Source organism: Bombina bombina, chromosome 6, assembly GCF_027579735.1.
Source record: "Bombina bombina isolate aBomBom1 chromosome 6, aBomBom1.pri, whole genome shotgun sequence".
Lineage (NCBI taxonomy): Eukaryota > Metazoa > Chordata > Amphibia > Anura > Bombinatoridae > Bombina > Bombina bombina.
Window position 1 is genome coordinate 295,226,398 of NC_069504.1, and position 23,074 is coordinate 295,249,471.

The window sequence follows — 23,074 nt, forward strand, 5'->3', positions numbered from 1 at the left end:
AAAACAGCTCTCTAACCCTCCCCATCTGCCTTATTGGCGGCCATCTAGGGTACTGGCAGCTGTCTGCTATTATTTCACAGTCAAAAAAGTGTTGTTTTTTTTAAATGTACACTACTGTTACACCAGATATGAGTGGTGGCACTGGGCAAGTGGGCACAGTATACGCTGTGAGCCTGACACACACGCTGGCAGGCAGGCAGGCAACTGCAATTAGATTACAGAGGGAAAAATGTGCATAAAAAAAAAAAAACAATACAGATATATATATATATATCTGCTGATCTCTGTATTTTAGTAAGGGATCTGGGAGGGGGAGGGATGTAGATTGTTGAGGGGGGCCAGCTACACTACAGAAAACAAATGCTTTACATAAAAAAGTTAAAAAAAAAACAAATTTGGGGGGCAAATTGGGTACTGGCAGACAGCTGCCAGTACCCAAGATGGAGGCATATATGTAGAGGGGGTCCAGGGGAGTGTTAGAGAAATGTATGGGGGGATCAGGGAGGTTGTGGGGTAAGGGGGGATCCATCACTGCAGACAGTATAAAAAAAAAAAAAAAAGCTTTTTATTTCAGTACTGGCAGACTTTCTGCCAGTACTTAAGATGGCGGTGACAATTGTGAGGTGGGGGAGGGAAGAGAGCTGTTTGAGGGGGGTCAGGGGGGATCAGGGGGTGGGATGTGTCAGGTGGGAGGCTGATCTCTACAATAGAGCTAAAAATTAACCCTACAAGCTACCTAATTAACCCCTAACTGCTGGGCATATTACAAGTGTGCTGCGCAGCAGCATTTAACTTCCTTATTATTACCAAAAAGCAACGCCAAAGCCATATATGTCTGCTTCTGAACAAAGGGGATCCTAGAGAAGTATTTACAACCATTTGTGCCATAATTGCACAAGCTGTTTGTAAATAATTTCAGTGAGAAACCTAAAATTGTGATAAATTTAACAGTCTTTTTTTTATTTGATCGTATTTGGCGGTGAAATGGTGGCATGAAATATACCAAAATGGGCCTAGATCAGTAATTTGGGTTGTCTACTACACTACACTAAAATTAAACCTAAAAGCTCCCTACAAGCTCCCTAATTAACCCCTTCACTGCTGGGCATAATACACACGTGGTGTGCAGCAGCATTTAGCGGCTTTCTAATTACCAAAAAGCAACGCCAAAGCCATATATGTCTGCTATTTCTGAACAAAGGGGATCCCAGAAAGGTATTTACAACCATGTATGCCATAATTGCATAAGTTGTTTGTAAATAAATTCAGCGAGAAACCTAAAGTTTGTGAAAAAATTTGTGAAAAAGTAAACAATTTATTTTATTTGATCGCATTTGGCAGTGAAATGGTGGCATGAAATATACCAAAATGGGCCTAGATCTATACTTTGGGTTGTCTACTAAAACAAGATATATACATGTCAATGGATATTCAGGGATTCCAGACAGATATCAGTGTTCTAATGTAACTAGCGCTAATTTTGAAAAAAAGTGGTTTGGAAATAGCAAAGTGCTACTTGTATTTTTTGCCCTATAACTTGGAAAAAAAGCAAAGAACATGTAAACATTGGGTATTTCTAAATTCAGGACAAAATGTAGAAACTATTTAGCATGGGTGTTTTTTGGTGGTTGTAGATGTGTAACAGATTTTGGGGGTCAAAGTTAGAAAAAGTGTGTTTTTTTCAATTTTTTCCTCATATTTTATATATTTTTTTATAGTAAATTATAAGATATGATGAAAATAATGGTATCTTTAGAAAGTCCATTTAATGGCGAGAATAAACGGTATATAATATGTGTGGGTACAGTAAATGAGTAAGAGGAAAATTACAGCTAAACACAAACACTGCAGAAATGTAAAAATAGCCATTGTCATTAAGGGTAAGAAAATTGAAAAATGGTCCGGTCATTAAGGGGTTAAACAAGGAGACTTGTGGGCCTCTAGTCATATATGATAACATTTTATAAGTGTCTAAAGGCCCCCAGCCTACAACAAAATGTGTTGGGTTTTTTTTGCAAATTCTTACACTGTATACCCCCAAGTCAGACACCTTTTGAAAAAGTCCCAGGATTCCTGCACAGCCACCTCATAGCAGGCCTTGAGTGCAGGAGGGCTGAGATCAGCTTCACCCTCTTCCACTCACGCCCAGATGTTTGATTAATAAAATAATATATTATTTCTGCCTAATAATATACAGAATTCCTGATTCCATTTTAAATAGTTAGTAGCTGTAGTTTTTTTCCATACACTGTAATTACGTGACAAATCATAAAAACACAAGTCATTTGTATTCTTGTATTCAATTCCCATAAACTTTTTTTTATTGTCTTACACAATAAAGGATACACTTTATGAGCTTCAGTTTAATGGCTTAAGGTCATTGAATGTTACAGCTTTTAACGTAAGCATGGGACAGTTTCTGGAAACACATTTAATTGAGAGCTGAAATCAAGATGATAAAAAAAGACTTCTGGATTTAACTTTTAATGAGTTAAAGTAATTTAAGGTCGAAGAAGTTTATCCTTTGTGCAAACAATAAAATGAGTTCACCAATGGCCGAGATTCACAGAAGCATGTGAAGTTCTTGAGGGGTCGTGTTGTAAAGTCAAGATCATGGTTATAGTCAGTTTGGCAATGATTCACCTATCTTTTGCAGCATTTTGTTAGTGAGTGTTCCTGCCATGAAGGGACATTAAAGGGATGTGAAACCCAATTTTTTTTTTCTTATATGATTCAGATAGAGAATGCAATTTTAAGCAACTTTCTAATTTACTCCTATTATCAATTGTTCTTCAATCTCTTGGTATGCTTTGTTGAATGAGCCACAATGCACTACTGGTTGCTGACTGAACACATGGGTGAGCCAATGAAAATCGGTATATATATGCAGCCACCAATCAGCAGCTAGAACCAGGTTCTTTGCTGCTCCTGAGCCTTCCTAGAAAAAAACTTTCAGAAAATGATAACAAGAGAAAGAAGCAAATTCAATAATAGAAGTAAAATGGAAAGCTGTTTAAAATTGTATGCTCTGTCTGAATCATGAAAGAACAATTTTAAGTTTAATGTCAATATTTTTATTTATGCATAAGAAATTATTCACAGCATTGTCAAATTCTTAGCAAATCATACAAATTAAGGGATGTAAAAACAAGTTCCTGTAAACATCAACCATTCACTGTACAGCATGTAGGAATGTCAGGGTTCTGTGTAAATGCATTCCAGTCTCTCTGGGGGCAGTGAAAACACTACAACAGGAAAAGCAGGCAAAATAAATAATGATTGTAAAAAAACCCTCTATAGAATAGAGGTGTGGATGGGGAGACCTAGGACTCTTAAACAGGAGTCCCCTTAGGGTAAGCTAACATATCCCTAAAGAGCAGTGCTTAATTTCAAAAATAACAGAAAGGTTTGGGGAGAGACAGAGGTATTATATGGCACACTTAGGATAAGAGCCTAGAAACAATTATTACTTCAGAGTGAACTCGGAGGACTGGTATAAATTAAAATATAACTTTTATTCGTTTTTATTGTAAAAGGTTGGTTAGAACACCACTATAGGTAAAATAAAATTATAAAAGGCAAACACACATAGATACTGTATAAGGATTATCCAATAAACACATATTCTGATGATTCAATATTAAATCAGAGTTACGTGAGCTAGTTAAATCAAGTACAAATGACCCCAAGTTCAGATATCAACCTATCTATAAAGTCTAGAGATATATAGGCTTCTATGTCAAGTTTCAAATATGTGGGGTCAAGTCTCAACGAGATTGAAAGCTAGCTTAACCTGGTTAGGATCATAAGAAAAACAAGTATTAGCCCTTAGGAGGGTTAAAAGGTATTGGTATAATTATTATATCAAAGGTAAATCCCTAAATATAATGTGGGGTGTTATCAAACCATCTACTTATCTACTAGAGGAAAAATAAAGTGTTAAACATAAATATGTGTTAAAGAAAAAACACACTATTTTATATTGGTTAGTACACACTTCTCTTACACCTGATAGGGCATAGGCCCTTAGGTATACAATAAAATGAGGACTATCTATGCTTAATGAATGCTTGAAAAGGCTAAGTGCTAAGCACTGGGTCTTAACCCATGAGTTTGAATAGTGAGGAGGATTAGAGCGCTTGGTGGAGCCGCTAGTAACTATAAAGTGACTGAGAGTATATAACTCTGATGAATACAGCTTCAGAGTATTTTAAAATAACAATTATATTATAGCCGCCAAAATTTCCCAAACAAAACCCCCATTGTGTAGGTTAAGTAAGTCTCAGTGTCCAAGTAAGATATATAGTCTATTTTTGTTTAAGCTAGGTGCCAATTAAGGCCAACAATTAGGCACTATTATGTACTATTATACAGGTAAAGAGAAGTAGTGCAAACGCCTGACGTGCGTTTTGCCAGCTGCTTTATCAAAGGCGCCGTTCGTCCATCGAGAGGCTCTTTTTATCAGAATGTCAGCCAATCCGGGGAGAGGTGTTTCCTGGACAGATGATCACAGTCACCAATCACAGGGAGGCAGTGACATATTGCGGTTACGAATCCGCTATCGTCATTTTTGGCAGAAGGTGTATTGGCAGTTGACCAATCACATAAAGTTTTATGTTGAGACCATAACAAGTGAAAACTGTCAATCAATGGTTTAATTCATGGTGCTTATGATGAAAAATAATAAATAAATATACACTACCACGCATGAGGTAAGTAATGGTACGTAGTAGTTTAACTGTACTCTGCGGCTATAACCAATGAAAATACACTGAAGGTTATCATAAGTCTAACGTTAGAATCTGTTGATGATCATAATATCGATATGTCTCGTCTACCACCCTTAGGAGAGTTGCAAGTGATCTATACTGATAGTAGAGAAGAAAATTTAATCAGCAGAAAGGTTTCTCTATATTGGTCTTAAGACAAAAAAACTGTATGTCAAATTAAAGGGTGGAAATACGATTTTATATGTGTATATTAACCATAATTACATGGGTTATGTCCAGATATACTGGCTTGTTTATTTTCCACAAAAATACTTCCTCATGTGGTAGTAGAATAGAGTATTCTATGAAACACACATATTATTAGTATTACGTCTATAAGCCATTAAGCACAATATACAGAATTGATAGATGTTCAGATGTATGTGTTTTTCAATTGCGGTGTGATGCCTTTGTTATTTTGTTCTACTTATGTACATATCTCTTATTCCAGATAATAAGAGGTAACACCAAATGTCAAATATTTTGTGTACATCATGATCATATAAGGGTTTAATCAAATAGTCACACATAATTGATTACGTGTATAATGTCTACTCCATTATAGAGTGATTATGTAAACATAATCATATTTTGGTAGTCATAGCCAATATTGTAATCTCAGTGTGTAACAATTGAATACTAGGGAGTAAGAATGTCTAGGAGTGTTTGTTCTTATAATATTTGTTTTCAGGTATTACAAGAAGGAGCCACAACTCAGTTGTTCATTTAGGCCTTTTGGAGCCATGGTTTGTAGCCAAAATATCCATTTAGTTTCTTCTTTGAGAAGTATCACTTCTACATCACCTCCTCTTATTCCAGGTTTCACCCTTTGGAGAATCCAGCATTTTAGATCTGCTTTACCATTATGTTTCTCAAGGAAGTGTTTTGCCACTGATGTTATTTTCTTCCCCCTCCAGGCCATTCCTGGCATTACGAATATTACTGAGGTGTTCTCCTAGTCTAATCCTCAACTCCCTGGTTGACATGCCCACATATTTTTTGTCACATTTACATTCAAAGCAGTAAATGATATTCTTGGTGCAACAGCTGTAAAGTTCATCCATGTACCTAGTTCCTTTTGTAAAGATTTCTATCTGTTTCATAGTGCATATATTTTGACAGAATTTACATGTCCCACATGGGTATGTACCTTCAAATTATCATTTCTTTTGTTGATATGTTTAACAAAATGACTTTTTGAAATTTTGTCTCTTATTGTAGGTGCCCGTCTCCAGGAAATTGATACCCTATCTCCTACTTGTTAAGCAAGATCCTCATCTGTGTGTAGAATTCAGATTCAATTTCCTCATGAATGTTTTGAAGGTATCAGTGTCACCTCTCCATAGTATGAAGACATACATCTATGTACCTCAGCCACAACAAAAAATATTCCATGTATTTCACCATTTTATCTCCAAAGACAGTTTCCCATTCCCTTCATCCTAGATACAGGTTTGCATATTTAGGGACACAAGCTGTCCCCATGGCAGTACCTCTGACTTGGAGATAAAATTTGTCGTTGAATACGAAGTAGTTGTGGTTGAGTACAAATCTGAGTAGGTTTATCATAAACAGGTTCTTTTCTGTACAGTTGGATGCTTCCATTTTTAGGAAGTATTCGACTGCGAAATGTATAATGACTCTACATTGCATGTGGCTAAGAAAGTGTTCTCATCCAAGGTAATGCCTTCAATTTTTCGTAACACATCAATGGTGTCCCAGACATAGGAGGGTAATGTTAACACAATCTACCTTAATCTGAAATCTATGTATCTAGAGGCTTGTTCACCTAGACTGCCTATGCCAGAGACAATAGGTGTCCCCGGAGGTGTCAATTTGTTTTTATGAATTTTTGGAAGAAGGTACAGTGTTGCTGTTTTGGGTTTCTCAACTGTCAGGTATTTCAATTCCTTATTATTAATTATTTCCTCAGATTTGGCTCTTTCAATCATAGTTCTGTATTTTGAGAGAAAATCTGTAGTAGGGTCCCCAAAAAGAAGTTTGTAACATCTCTTGTCTCCTAATTGCCTTAGGGTCTCAATCACATACATATCCTTATATAGTTATATAGTTATTAGCGGCTCCACTAAGTGCTCTAATCCCCATTGATATTCAAACTCATTGGTTAAGACCCAGTGCTCAGCACTTAGCCTTTTCAAGCATTATTTAAGCATAGATAGTCCTCATTTTATTGTATACCTAAGGGCCTATGACCTATCAAGTGTAAGAGAAGTGTGTACTAACCAATATAAACTAAATAACACATATTTATTTTTAACACTTTATTTTTCCTCTAGTAGATAAGTACATGGTTTGATACCATCCCACGTTATATTTAGGGATTCACCTTTGATATAATAATTATACCAATACCTTTTAACCCTCCTAACGGCTAATACTTTTTTTCCCTTTGATCCTAACCAGGTTAAGCTAGCTTTCAATCTCATTGAAACTTAGTCTCTACTTGACCCCACATATTTGAAACATGACATAGGAGCCTATATATCTCCAGACTTTATAGATAGGTTGATATCTGAACTTGGGTTTATTTGGACTTGATTTAACTAGCTCACGTAACTCTGATTTAATATTGAATCATCAGAATCTGTGTTAATTGGATAATCCTTATATCTATGTGTGTTTGCCTTTTATAATTTTATTTTACCTATAGTGGTGTTCTAACCAACCTTTTATAATTAAAACAAATAAAAGTTATATTTTAATATTTACCTGTCCTCCGAGCTTACTCTGAAGTAATTATTGTTTCTAGGCTCTTATCCTAAGTGTGCCACATAATACTTCTGTCTCTCCCCAAACCTCTTTCTGAAAATAAATAATGAACTTGTATTAAAAAGATGTTTTGTTTTAACTAAACAATAATTAAACAGTGAGTTTACTATCCCTTTTAACATCTATAGTTGTGTAAGGTACACAATACACACTTCTCACATCAAACAAGAACCACTAGCAATGTGGGAAAACAATGATTTTAATAGCAATAAAATAGTTTATTTAAATGTTTGTAACTAAGGGCATATTTTGGCATAGAATGGAAGATAATTTTGAGTGGTAGTTCTATGGAAAGCATGAAGCTTTTCCCTCCTACTCTCCATATATGTTTTAGTTTATTAATTTTATTAAAAATCAATCGGCTAGATTACGAGTTTTTGTCAATAATGGTGTGCGGTGCTAACAAGCCTTTTTTTCTCACCGCTCACTTAAGACAACGCTGGTATTACGAGTTTTCTGCAAGCCGGCGTTAGCCTCAGAAAAGTGAGCATTGAACAAAATTTAGCTTCACATCTCACCTCAATACCAGCGTTGCTTAAGTCAGCGGTGAGCTGGCTGAATGTGCTTGTGCGCGATCTCCCCATAGGAAACAATGGGGCTTAGCTGGCTGAAAAAAAACCTAACACCTGCAAAAAAGCAGTGTTCGGCTCCTAACGCAGCCCCATTGTTTCCTATGGGGAAAGGAATTTTAAGTCTACACCTAACACCTTAACATGAACCCCGAGTCTAAACACCTCTAATCTTACACTTATTAACCCCTAATCTGCCGTTCCAGACACCGCCGCCACCTACATTATCCCTATGAACCCCAAATCTGCTGCCCCCAACATCGCCGAACACTACATTAAATTTATTAACCCCTAATCTGTCGCCGCCAACGTTGCCGCCACTATAATAAATTTATTAACCCCTAAACCTAAGTCTAACCCTAACCCTAACACCCCCCCTAACTTAAATATAATTTAAATACATCTAAATAAATTTACTATAATTAACTAAATTATTCCTATTTAAAACTTGTAAAATAAACCCTAAGCTAGCTACAATATAACTAATAGTTACATTGCAGCCATCTTACGCCTAGATTTAGAGTTTTGCGGCCAAAGGGGTGCGTTAGCTACGCCTGCTTTTTTCTGGCCGCACCTTTTAAATACCGCTGGTATTTAGAGTTCACAGAATGGCTGCGTTAGGCTCCAAAAAAGGAGCGTATAGCATATTTACCGCCACTTCAACTCTCAATACCAGCGGTGCTTATGGACGCGGCCAGCTTCAAAAACGTGCTCGTGCACAATTCCCCCATAGAAAACAATGGGGCTGTTTGAGCTGAAAAAAAAACCTAACACCTGCAAAAAATCCGCGTTCAGCTCCTAACGCAGCCCCATTGTTTTCTATGTGGAAACACTTCCTACGTCTGCACCTAACACCCTAACATGTACCCCGAGTCTAAACACCCCTAACCTTACACTTATTAACCCCTAATCTGCCGCCCCCGCTATCGCTGACCCCTGCATTTTATTTTTAACCCCTAATCTGCCGCTCCGTACACCCCCGCCACCTACATTACCGCTCCGTACACCCCCGCCACCTACATTATAGCTATGTACCCCTAATCTGCTGCCCCTAACACCGCCGACCCCTATATTATATTTATTAACCCTTAATCTGCCCCCCTCAACGTCGCCTCCACCTGCCTACACTTATTAACCCCTAATCTGCCGAGCGGACCGCACCGCTACTATAATAAAGTTATTAACCCCTAATCCGCCTCACTCCCGCCTCAATAACCCTATAATAAATAGTATTAACCCCTAATCTGCCCTCCCTAACATTGCCGACACCTAACTTCAATTATTAACCCCTAATCTGCCGACCGAATCTCGCCGCTACTGTAATAAATGGATTAACCCCTAAAGCTGTCTAACCCTAACACTAACACCCCCCTAAGTTAAATATAATTTAAATCTAACTAAATAAATTAACTCTTATTAAATAAATTATTCCTATTTAAAGCTAAATACTTACCTGTAAAATAAACCCTAATATAGCTACAATATAAATTATAATTATATTATAACTATTTTAGGATTTATATTTATTTTACAGGCAACTTTGTAATTATTTTAACCAGGTACAATAGCTATTAAATAGTTAAGAACTATTTAATAGCTAAAATAGTTAAAATAATTACAAAATTACCTGTAAAATAAATCCTAACCTAAGTTTCAATTAAACCTAACACTACACTATCAATAAATTAATTACATAAAATACCTACAATTATCTACAATTAAACCTAACACTACACTATCAATAAATTAATTAAATACAATATCTACAAATAAATACAATGAAATAAACTAAAGTACAAAAAATAAAAAAGAACTAAGTTACAAAAAATAAAAAAATATTTACAAACATTAGAAAAATATTACAACAATTGTAAACTAATTACACCTACTCTAAGCCCCCTAATAAAATAACAAAGACCCCCAAAATAAAAAAATGCCCTACCCTATTCTAAATTACAAAAGTTCAAAGCTCTTTTACCTTACCAGCCCTGAACAGGGCCCTTTGCGGGGCATGCCCCAAAGAATTCAGCTCTTTTGCCTGTAAAAAAAAAACATACAATAACCCCCCCCAACATTACAACCCACCACCCACATACCCCTAATCTAACCCAAACCCCCCCTTAAATAAACCTAACACTAAGCCCCTGAAGATCTTCCTACCTTGTCTTCACCTCACCTTCACCGATCGGTCCAGAAGAGGGTCCGAAGTCTTGATCCAAGCCCAAGCGGGGGGCTGAAGAGTGACGTCCATCCTCGGGCTGAAGTCTGGATCCAAGCGGCAAATGAAGAAGTCCATCTTCGGGAAGAAATCTTCATCCTATCAGGGCAGAAGAGGACATCCGGACCGGCAAACATCTTCATCCAAGCCGCATCTTCTATGTTGTTCCATCGGATGACGAGCGGCTGATCTTGAAGACCTCCGGCGTGGATCCATACTCTTCGTTCGACGTCCAACTGAAGAATGAAGGTTCTTTTAAGGGACGTCATCCAAGATGGCGTCCCTCGAATTCCGATTGGCTGATAGGATTCTATCAGCCAATCGGAATTAAGGTAGGAAAATTCCGATCAGCCAATAGAATGCGAGCTCAATCTGATTGGCTGATTGGATCAGCCAATCGGATTGAACTTGATTCTGATTGGCTGATTCCATCAGCCAATCAGAATATTCCTACCTTAATTCCGATTGGCTGATAGAATCCTATCAGCCAATCGGAAGTCGAGGGACGCCATCTTGGATGACGTCATTTAAAGGAACCGTCATTCGGCGAGTAGGCGTCGGTTGAAGAGGATGTTCTGCATCGGCTTGGAAGAAGATGGCTCCTCTCCGCTCCGGAAGAAAGAAGATTGAAGATGCGGCTTGATAGAATATTGATAGAAGACTTCATCCCGATGATGGACTTCCGACTTCAGCCCGATGATGGAGTTCTTCAGCCGCCGCTTGGATCCAGACTTCAGCCCGAGGATGGACGTCACTCTTCAGCCCCCCGCTTGGGCTTGGATCAAGACTTCGGACCCTCTTCTGGACAGATCGGGACCCGGTGAGGTGAAGACAAGGTAGGGAGATCTTCAGGGGCTTAGTGTTAGGTTTATTTAAGGGGAGTTTGGGTTAGATTAGGGGTATGTGGGTGGTGGGTTGTAATGTTGGGGGTGGGGTATTGTATGTGTTTTTTTTACAGGCAAAAGAGCTGAATTCTTTGGGGCATGCCCCGCAAAGGGCCCTTTTCAGGGCTGGTAAGGTAAAAGAGCTTTGAACTTTTTTATTTTAGAATAGGGTAGGGCATTTTTTTTTATTTTGGGGGGCTTTGTTATTTTATTAGGGGGCTTAGAGTAGGTGTAATTAGTTTAAAATTGTTGTAATATTTTTCTAATGTTTGTAAATATTTTTTTATTTTTTGTAACTTAGTTCTTTTTTATTTTTTGTACTTTAGTTAGTTTATTTCAATGTATTTATTTGTAGGTATTGTATTTAATTAATTTATTGATAGTGTAGTGTTAGGTTAATTGTAGATAATTGTAGGTATTGTATTTAATTAATTTATTGATAGTGTAGTGTTAGGTTTAATTGTAACTTAGGTTAGGATTTATTTTACAGGTAATTTTGTAATTATTTTAACTATTTTAGCTATTAAATAGTTATTAACTATTTAATAGCTATTGTACCTGGTTAAAAGTTGCCTGTAAAATAAATATTAATCCTAAAATAGCTATAATATAATTATAATTTATATTGTAGCTATAATAGGGTTTATTTTACAGGTAAATATTTAGCTTTAAATAGGAATAATTTATTTAATAAGTGTTAATTTATTTCGTTAGATAAAAATTATATTTAACTTAGGGGGGTGTTAGTGTTAGGGTTAGACTTAGCTTTAGGGGTTAAAAAATGTATTAGAGTAGCGGTGAGCTCCGATCGGCAGATTAGGGGTTAATACTTAAAGTTAGGTGTCGGCGATGTTAGGGAGGGCAGATTAGGGGTTAATACTATTTATTATAGGGTTATTGAGGCGGGAGTGAGGCGGATTAGGGGTTAATAACTTTATTATAGTAGCGGTGCAGTCTGCTCGGCAGATTAGGGGTTAATAAGTGTAGGCAGGTGGAGGCGATGTTGAGGGGGGCAGATTAGGGGTTAATAAATATAATATGGGGGTCGGCGGTGTTAGGGGCAGCAGATTAGGGGTACATAAGGATAACGTAAGTGGCGGCGCTTTGCGGTCGGCAGATTAGGGGTTAATTATTGTAGGTAGCTGGCGGCGACATTGTGGGGGGGCAGGTTAGGGGTTAATAAATATAGGGGTCGGCGGTGTTAGGGGCAGCAGATTAGGGGTACATAGCTATAATGTAAGTGGCGGCGCTTTGCGGTCGGCAGATTAGGGGTTAATTATTGTAGGTAGCTGGCGGCGACATTGTGGGGGGCAGGTTAGGGGTTAATAAATATAATATAGGGGTCGGCGGTGTTAGGGGCAGCAGATTAGGGGTACATAAGTATAACGTAGGTGGCGGTCGGCAGATTAGGGGTTAAAAAAATTGAATCGAGTGGCGGCGATGTAGGGGGACCTCGGTTTAGGGGTACATAGGAAGTTTATGGGTGTTAGTGTACTTTAGAGCACAGTAGTTAAGAGCTTTATGAACCGGCGTTAGCCCAGAAAGCTCTTAACTACTGACTTTTTTCTGCGGCTGGAGTTTTGTCATTAGATTTCTAACGCTGACTTCAGCCACGACTCTAAATACCGGCGATAGAAAGATCCCATTGAAAAGATAGGATACGCAATTGACGTAAGGGGATCTGCGGTATGGAAAAGTCGCGGCTGGAAAGTGAGCGTTAGACCCTTTCCTGACTGACTCCAAATACCGGCGGTAGCCCAAAACCAGAGTTAGGAGCCTCTAACGCTGGTTTTCACGGCTACCGCCCAACTCTAAATCTAGGCCTTTGTGTTTATTTTTATTTTACAGGCAACTTTGTATTTATTTTAACTAGGTAGAATAGTTATTAAATAGTTATTAACTATTTAATAACTACCTAGTTAAAATAAGTACAAATGTACCTGTAAAATAAACCCTAACCTAAGTTACAATTACACCTAACACTACACTATAATTAAATTAATAACCTAAACTAACTACAATTTATTACAATTAAATTAAATAAACTAAATTACGGAAAAAAAACACTAAATTACAGAAAATAAAAAAGAAATGACAAATTTTTAAACTAATTACACCTAATCTAATCCCCCTAATAAAATACAAAAAGCCCCCCAAAATAAAAAAAATTCCCTACCCTATACTAAATTACAAATAGCCCTTAAAAGGGCCTTTTGTGGGGCATTGCCCCAAAGTACTCAGCTCTTTTACCTGTAAAAAAAATACAATACCCCCCCAACAGTAAAACCCACCACCCACACACCCAACCCTACTCTAAAACCCACCCAATCCCCCATTAATAAAACCTAACACTACCCTCTTGAAGATCACTCTTCCTTGAGACATCTTCACCCAGCCGGGCACAAGTGGACCTCCAGAGGGGCAGAAGTCTTCATCCGATCCAGCTAGAAGAGGACATCCAGACCGGCAGAAGTCTTCATCCAGGCGGCATCTTCTATCTTCTTCCATCCGGAGCGGGTCCATCTTGAAGACATGCGACGTGGAGCATCCTCTTCCATCCGACGGTGATGAAGAATGAATGTTCCTTTAAATGACGTCATCCAAGGTGGCATCCCTTCAATTCCGATTGGCTGATAGAATCCTATCAGCCAGTCGGAATTAAGGTAGGAAAAATCCTATTGGCTGATGCAATCAGCCAATAGAATTGAGCTCGCATTCTATTGGCTGATTGGAACAGCCAATAGAATGCGAGCTCAATCCTATTGGCTGATTGGATCAGCCAATAGGATTGAACTTCAATTCTATTGGCTGATTGAGTCAGCCAATAGGATTTTTCCTACCTTAATTCCGATTGGCTGATAGGATTCTATCAGCCAATCGGAATTGAAGGTACGCCATCTTGGATGACGTTACTTAAAGGAACATTCATTCTTCAGTTGCCGTCGGATGGAAGAGGATGCTCCGCGTCAAATGTCTTCAAGATGGACCCGCTCCTCTCCGGATGGAAGAAGATAGAAGATGCCGTCTGGATGAAGACTTCTGCCGGTCTGGATGTCCTCTTCTGGCCGGATCGGATGAAGACTTCTGCCCCTCTGGAGGTCCACTTGTGCCCGGCTGGGTGAAGACGTCTCAAGGTAGGGTGATCTTCAAGGGGTAGTGTTAGGTTTTATTAAGGGGGGAGTGGTGGGTTTTAGAGTAGGGTTGGGTGTGTGGGTGGTAGGTTTTAATGTTGGGGGGGTATTGTATTTTTTTTTTACAGGTAAAAGAGCTGATTACTTTGGGGCAAAGCCCCGCAAAAGGCCCTTTTAAGGGCTATTTGTAATTTAGTATAGGGTAGGGAATTTTATTATTTTGGGGGGCTTTTTTATTTTATTAGGGGGATTAGAGTAGGTGTAATTAGCTTTAAAAAAAATAAATTATTTTTTTATTTTCTGTAATCTAGTGGGGTTTTTTTTTACTTTAGTTTATTTAATTTAATTGTAGTTAATTGTAGTTAGTTTATGTAATTAATTTAATGATAGTGTAGTGTTAAGTGTAATTGTTATTTAGTTTAGGATTTATTTTACAGGTAAATTTGTACTTATTTTAACTAGGTAGCTATTAAATAGTTAATAACTATTTAATAACTATTCTACCTAGTTAAAATAAATACAAACTTGCCTGTAAAATAAATATAAACCCTAAGCTAGCTACAATCTAACTATTAGTTATATTGTAGCTATCTTAGGGTTTATTTTATCGGTAAGTACTTAGTTTTAAAAAGGATTAATTTATTTAATTGTAGTAATTTTATTTTGTTTTATTTAAATTATATTTAAGTTAGGGGGGGTTAGACTTAGGGTTAGACTTAGGTTTAGGGGTTAATACATTTAATATAATAGCAGCGAAGTTGGGGGCGGCAGATTAGGGGTTAATAAATGTAGATAGGTGTCGGCGATGTTAGGGACAGCAGATTAGGGGTTAATAAAATTTAACTAGTGTTTGCGAGGCGGGAGTGCAGCAGTTTAGGGGTTAATATATTTATTACAGTGGCAGCGATGTCCGGTTGGCAGATTAGGGGTTACATTTTTTATTTAAGTGTTTGCGATGGGGGGGGGGGGGGCTTGGTTTAGGGGTTAATAGGTAGTTTATGGGTGTTAGTGTACTTTTTAGCACTTTAGTTAAGAGTTTTATGTTATGGCGTTAGTCCATAAAACTCTTAACTACTGACTTTTAAATGCGGTAGGAGTCTGGACAGGAGAGGGTCTACCGCTCACTTTTTCCAGCAATCGTAATACCGGCATTAGGAAAATCCCACTAAAAAGATAGGATACGAAATTGACATAAGGGGATTTGCAGTATGCGAAAATCATGGAAAAAAGTGAGCAGTACACCTGTACCTGCCAGACTAGTAATACCAGCGGGCGTTAAAAAGCAGCGTTGGGACCTCTCAACGCTGCTTTTTAAAGCTAACGCAAGACTCGTAATCTAGGCAAATGTTTCTCAGTTTACTTGAGGGTCATACTGTGGGAATTCTAAGGAGTCCTAAATGTGTGGTCAGGGTTTTTCACCTGTCCCAGCAGGCAGAATTCATAAAGACTCTTTTGCCCCTCTGAAATGCCATGAGACAGCAAGATTTTCAAAAAGGATCCATTGCCATATTGAGAAAGCCAGCAAAATATTCCAAGAGTCTATCATCAGTGTTCAAAAGCAGCATGACCAAGAGGTGTTTTACTATACATCACAATGGGTGGTGATGGTGGCAAAATATTCCAAGAAGCTGACATCAGTGTTTAAAGGCAGCATCACCGAGAGGCGTTTTACTATACATCACAATAGGAGGCAATGCTGGCGAAATATTCCAGGCAGCATCACCCCCTACATTGACAATGTAAAATAAATGATCCATTTTGTATATATTGCACAACAAAATAAACCTACTTCAGTTTACACTATTAACCTCCAAACTGACATAATCCCCCACTGCAATAAACCCTACACTACTTGACTCCTATACTGCCACTACCCCACCGCAAAAAAACTAACCTATTAACCCCTATACCATCACTATCACCACCAAAATTAACCCGCTAACCTATTAACCCTTATACCATACCTCCCCTGGAATAAACACTCTAACCTGTTACCCCCTATACCACCATTACCCCACTGCAATAAATCTTGTCATAAAGACCTCATGATTCTAGGATGTAAAGGGTTATTTTTTCTTGCTTTTACTCTTCTACTGCATGTATCTGCAATTTACAATTCCTTATAAAAACTGTCTAAGACAACGAAATGCAAAAACTTGGGGGAAAGAGTTAGCTTTATCACCTGGGTGAAAATAGACACAGATGCTTTTGTTTATACATCAATCCTTTTTGAAGCCAAGAAAAGGCACATCATTAACCCTAAGGTATTTGCAAAACCCAGTACCAGGCTGGGAGGGTCATACACAACCTGCTACAGTTAATGGACCACAATATGTCACTAAGCTGGGGTCAATTACAGAATAAACAACATTGCAAATATACTTTTATAAATAATAATCACCTGGAGAAATAAAGGATGCAAAATATATGGGGGCCGATTTATTAAGTGATGGACAGACACACACTGTTGGCATTTAACATTTCACAATGCCGCCCCCTGCAGATTTGCGGGCAATCACTACACCTGGTATTTCGGTGCTGGACTGTCACTGGGCAGAGTCAAACTGATATGCTACGGGATATTTTTTCTCTATGAAAAGGCATACGGCTAGATTTAGAGTTCGGCGGTAGCCGTGAAAACCAGCGTTAGAGGCTCCTAACGCTGGTTTTAGGCTACCGCCGGTATTTGGAGTCACTCAAAATAGGGTCTAACGCTCACTTTTCAGCCGCGACTTTTCCATACCGCAGATCCCCTTACGTCAATTGCGTATCCTATCTTTTCAATGGGATCTTTCTAACGCCGGTATTTAGAGTCGTTTCTGAAGTGAGCGTTAGAGCTCTAACGACAAAACTCCAGCCGCCGGAAAATAGCAGGAGTTAAGAGCTTTCTGGGCTAACGCCGGTTCATAAAGCTAAATAGTATTAACCCCTAATCTGCCCTCCCTAACATCGCCGACACCTAACTTCAATTATTAACCCCTAATCTGACGACCGGAGCTCACCGCTACTATAATAAATGGATTAACCCCTAAAGCTAAGTCTAACCCTAACACTAACACCCCCCTAAGTTAAATATAATTTAAATCTAACGAAATTAATTAACTCTTATTAAATAAATTATTCCTATTTAAAGCTAAATACTTACCTGTAAAATACATCCTAATATAGCTACAATATAAATTATAATTATATTGTAGCTATTTTAGGATTAATATTTATTTTACAGGCAACTTGGTAATTATTTTAACCAGGTACAATAGCTATTAAATAGTTAAGAACTATTTAATAGTTACCTAGTTAAAATAATAACAAAATTACCTGTAAAATAAATCCTAACCTAAGTTATAATTAAACCTAACACTACCCTATCAATAAATTAATTAAATAAAATACCTACAATTATAAACAAAGGATGAAAACTAACAAAGTGTACTATAATATAAACTAAATACTCATAAAAAGTTCTTATAAGGATATGTGTGTGATTTTCGGAATCTTCAATCTTCTATTTTCTTTTGATCCTCATATAAAAAGAGAGAAAGAGATGCCACATAGCGTGATTCTGTGATTATTCAGAATGCAGAATGCGTGTTTACAAATGCTTACTCACATGAGATGGAGCTATAGCCTAGCTCAGGTTTATGCGCACACCCGATATTATACTGTTGGGTAAACAGTTGCTTGAACCGGATTTTAGTAAAAAAGATTTATTAAAATACAAGTGTAAAAAGCGTCACAAGAGCTGCAAGGAACACCAAATATACATAGGGTTGGCAATACAATTAAGTAATTGCTCGCATTGAGCTTATACACAGTACTAGAAACCTTGGTAAGGAGTGCAGAAACTTAACCACACAACCTTTCCATTCAGAGTCCAGCATATGTTGCTCTCCTTACTGGTGTGCAGATTCTTGGAAAGACGCCAAGGGTAAGAAACAATGTATCCGACGTACGTTTCGCAAAGGAGCTTTTTCAAGGAATGGTGTGCGCATGTCTGAAAGTCTTATTTAAGTGTTTCTGATTTATTAAACCGGATATCCGGTATTGAGTCCTCCATTTTGAAAGTGGGCATATTTCTGGTTATTCCTTCTTATACTGCCGATAATTGTACACAGGAATCATAGGTACTATTTCTATATATCTGAGTTAAGGGCAATAATGGTTTACATCAATTAACAGTTATAAACGTCCTAATCATATTTTATTAAGACAATATTCGCTAGCAGGTCTAATACATATATTATCTGATTTCACTATAAAGATATAAAATACTGAGGGAATTTTATAATAATGGGGGCTGAGTTATATTTTTATAAGAAATGATGTAACTCAAAATCCTTGTTGAGGCCGTTCGGTATGAAACTATCCATAATATGGATCCATTTCATCTCAAGCCGACCCAATTGATTTTGTACATCACCTCCTCTCCAGCTATATTCTATCTTCCTAATACCAAGGAAGTCAAGGTCTTCTATTCTCCTATTGTGTATTCTATCGAAATGTGCTGATAATGAGTGTTTTTGGAGGCCTTTTTCTATGTTGTAAATATGCTCATTTAGTCTGATTTTCAGAAGCCTAGAGGTACGACCAATGTAAATTAAATTGCACGAGCATCTTAATAGATATATTACGTTCTTACTGTTACATGTGATGAACTGATTAATATCATAAGTCTTATTGCCATCAGCAGAGTGGAATATGTTACAAGCTCTTGGTCCCTTTTTCATTTTTTTGCAAGCATTACAAAACTGACACCTTCTGAAGCCTGCTTGTGGCGAGGATAACCAGTTAGTATTTGGGTTTATTCTTTCCACTTTTGTTATATTATGTGAAAGTTGTAATTTTAAATTAGGTACCTTTTTAAAGATTATATTTGGTTTATCCTCTATAATTTCCGACATACTTGGGTCTCTAAAGAGAATACCCCAATGTTTCTGTATAATGTCTCTGACTTCTTTACTCTGAGTACTATGTTGTAGAATAAGTCTACTTGCTGTTTTTGTGTTGTCTAATGCCGATATCCCTTTATCTCTTTGTTTGTAATGTAATAATTCTTTCCTATCTAGTTTTGCAACTTCCTCTATTTTTTCCTCTAGGAAGGCTTTAGGATAGTTTTTTTCTTTAAATCTATCTTTTAATACTTTCGCTTGAGTCTGAAAAACAGTTTCGTCTTTACAGTTGCGTCTCAGACGAACAAATTGTCCCTTTGGTATATTCTTTAACCAATGTTTCTGGTGACAGCTGTCAAGACTGATATAATTGTTCACATCGATACTTTTAAAATTTTTTTTTGTTTTCAGTGTATTGTCCTCTATGTAGATTTCCAAGTCGAGAAATTCTACCTTAGTATTACTATGGGTCCATGTTAATACTATGTTGAACTCATTGTTTGCCAGATATTTTTTAAATTCGTCCAACTGACATTCTGTTCCTGACCAGATCAGGAACAGGTCGTCTATGTAACGACGATAGGACACCAGATATTGCGCCCAGGGGGAATTATAGATGTAGAAGTTTTCCCAATTAGCCATATATAAATTGGCGTAGCTGGGCGCAAATCTGGTGCCCATCGCCGTTCCACTAATCTGGAGATAATAGTCATTGTTAAACCAGAAAAAATTGGTCTCAAGAATAATCCTAATCCCCTCCAGAATGAAATGTAATTGTTTAGGGTCAAGGGTAGTGTCTTCTTCTAAGATGTTTTGTACTGATGTCATACCTAACTCTTTATCTATAATGGTATAGAGAGATGTTACATCTCCAGTTACTAATAGCCAATCTTTATTCCATTTGATATGTTCAAGATCATTTAATATACTAATCGTATCTTTTAAGTATGATTTTGTATTTTTGACATATGTTTGTAAAAACGTATCTATATAGGCTGATAAGTTGCTAGTATGTGAATTGATCCCAGACACGATCGGTCTCCCCGGGGTTTTTTTTTGATCTTTATGGATCTTGGGAAGTATATAGAAATTTGCAGTTTTAGGGAATTTATTATATATATATTGATATTCTTTCTTATTTAGAATGCTTTCTTTTAGCCCTTCATTTAAGTATTTTTCAATTCTTTTCTTGAAGGTAAATGTAGGATTAGAATCTAATTTTTTGTATGTGTTTGTATCGTTCAACTGTCTAAGACATTCCTCATTATATTTTTTTCTGTCCATAATGACTGTGCCCCCGCCCTTGTCGGCCGGCTTCACCACTATCTCATTGTTATTTTGTAATTCTTTTAATGCTACTTGTTCTTCCTTGGTTAAATTAGATGTATAGTTTGTTTTTAAATGTTTGATGTCCCTGTGTACTAATTCCAAGAAAGTTTCCATTGGGGCTGATTTGTATTGAGTGGGGTTAAACATAGATATGTTTTTAACTTCTGCATGTCTATATTTATTGGTTTCAGGGATTCTCTCTGTTATAAATGGACTGTTCAAAAAATACTTTTTAATACATAGGTTCCTTATAAATTTTTGTATTCCTATGTAAGTATCGAATTTATTAATCCTGTAGCTCGGGGCAAAGTTTAGTCCCCTATTCAGGACTGAAGTCTGTGCTTCTGTTAATGTTATTGTAGATAAATTAAAAATCCCTTTACCTGTTATCTCCTTATTTATATTTTCTGTAGTAGACTTTGGTTTACTGAATTTATTATTTGTCAGTGTTCTACCCTGTCCATATTTCTTCTCCTTTTGTTGAATAGGTCTGAATCTGTTCGATTGTACTTTCTTTTCCCTGCCTCTAAAAAAACCTCCTCATCTTCTTCTGAGTTATATCTATTAAGGGTGTCAAATCTGTTGTGTGTAGGGATGTCTTCCTGATAGTATACCCTCTGTTTTTTGAAGGGATTTCTGGGTTGTTGCCAGTCATAATCATCCTTCTTATATTGTTCTGTATGATAAAAATTCCCTTTATGTTGTATGTGGTTACCACCACCTGATTCATACTGGTAATCATTACCCTTATTACCCTGTCTTGGATCTCTCTCATTATTGTATGAGTAGTAATTTTCTCTCTCCCTGTTTGCTAAAGTGTTCTGATAATATCTATTCCTATTACTATTATTGTACATCGCTCTATTGTTGTGTCTTGATCTGTTTTCATTATGTCGGCTGTCTATGTTAATTCTATTATTATCGTTAAAATTAATAGCTCGGGAGTTTCTGGTTTTAAAATTCCTTTCTTTCCTCTCTTTGTAATCATCATGATCTCTAAAGTATTTTTTTCTCTTGGTGTTTTTTATCTCTTTCTTCAGAGAGTCTAAGTTTTCAGCTATTTTCTGTGACAAATCTTCATAATTTTTATTGCTCATATGAGGAATAATTTTTTGTTCTAGCATATTAATTTCTTCATTTACTGCATCCAAAAGTTTCTTTCTTTCATTGATGATTAAGTTCATCAATTTCTTAGTACATTCTTCAAGAATGTGATTCCATTTAGTTATAAACATCAGATTGTCTTGTCCAAAGGTTGGATTTTTAAAAATCCTTAAGCCTCTAGGTGTAATTTGTTCTTTTAAATATTTTTCTAGAGTAACTATTTCTAGGTGGTATTTGATTTCTTTAGACATCTGTTTTTCTACTTCCCTTAATAGATTTTCTAAGCTCTCATTAGTGGTGTCAGAGTTATCAAAGAAATCATCAGCACCTGATGTGGTTGTGCGTCTATTAAGAAATAGAGACATCTCTGGTCCTTATTTTATCTTAGATGCGAAATAAGTCTAGATCTAAAAAAATTAGCAAATATGATTATTCGCTAATATTAATGGAACTTTATCCTAATAAAGTACTTCTTAAATTTCAAACTTATCTAATCGTATTAGTATTTATTTCAGAGTTAGTGTATAAAAGACAACTTCAATTGTGTTAGTCTTCCTATCTATTCATATAGCTACGGGTGATAAATGTTATAAAAACAAATAATAAAATTTATAAATTAGTGACTAGACGTGTTTTTAGTTTGTATATGCGTTCATATGAACTAAATATGCTAGAAAAACCCTTATGCATATAATTAAGTGCTAAGATACAACCTGTGATTAGGTGCTATGAAAATATATCAACCAACTATTTATACAGTTTCTAACAGTAAAAGTTTTGTGCACCGTGTGGACGGTATCATATGGTGAAAACAAATACCTACTACAAAACAATCACGGAATCCTCTACCGAGAAAGTGCTAAATTATTAATGATTCATAAAGTGCTACGAAAATTTGATATGTCTTAAAAATCTATCTATACAATTTTTGCAAAAAGTTCTGTGCACTGGCAAAGAAACGGTATCAAATACAAAAAGTGAGAATAAATACCATGATATCACAAAAATGAAGCAAATGTGAAATAAATGTGATAAAATAATAAACAAAGGATGAAAACTAACAAAGTGTACTATAATATAAACTAAATACTCATAAAAAGTTCTTATAAGGATATGTGTGTGATTTTCGGAATCTTCAATCTTCTATTTTCTTTTGATCCTCATATAAAAAGAGAGAAAGAGATGCCACATAGCGTGATTCTGTGATTATTCAGAATGCAGAATTGTATATTTGGTGTTCCTTGCAGCTCTTGTGACGCTTTTTACACTTGTATTTTAATAAATCTTTTTTACTAAAATCCGGTTCAAGCAACTGTTTACCCAACAGTATAATATCGGGTGTGCGCATAAACCTGAGCTAGGCTATAGCTCCATCTCATGTGAGTAAGCAT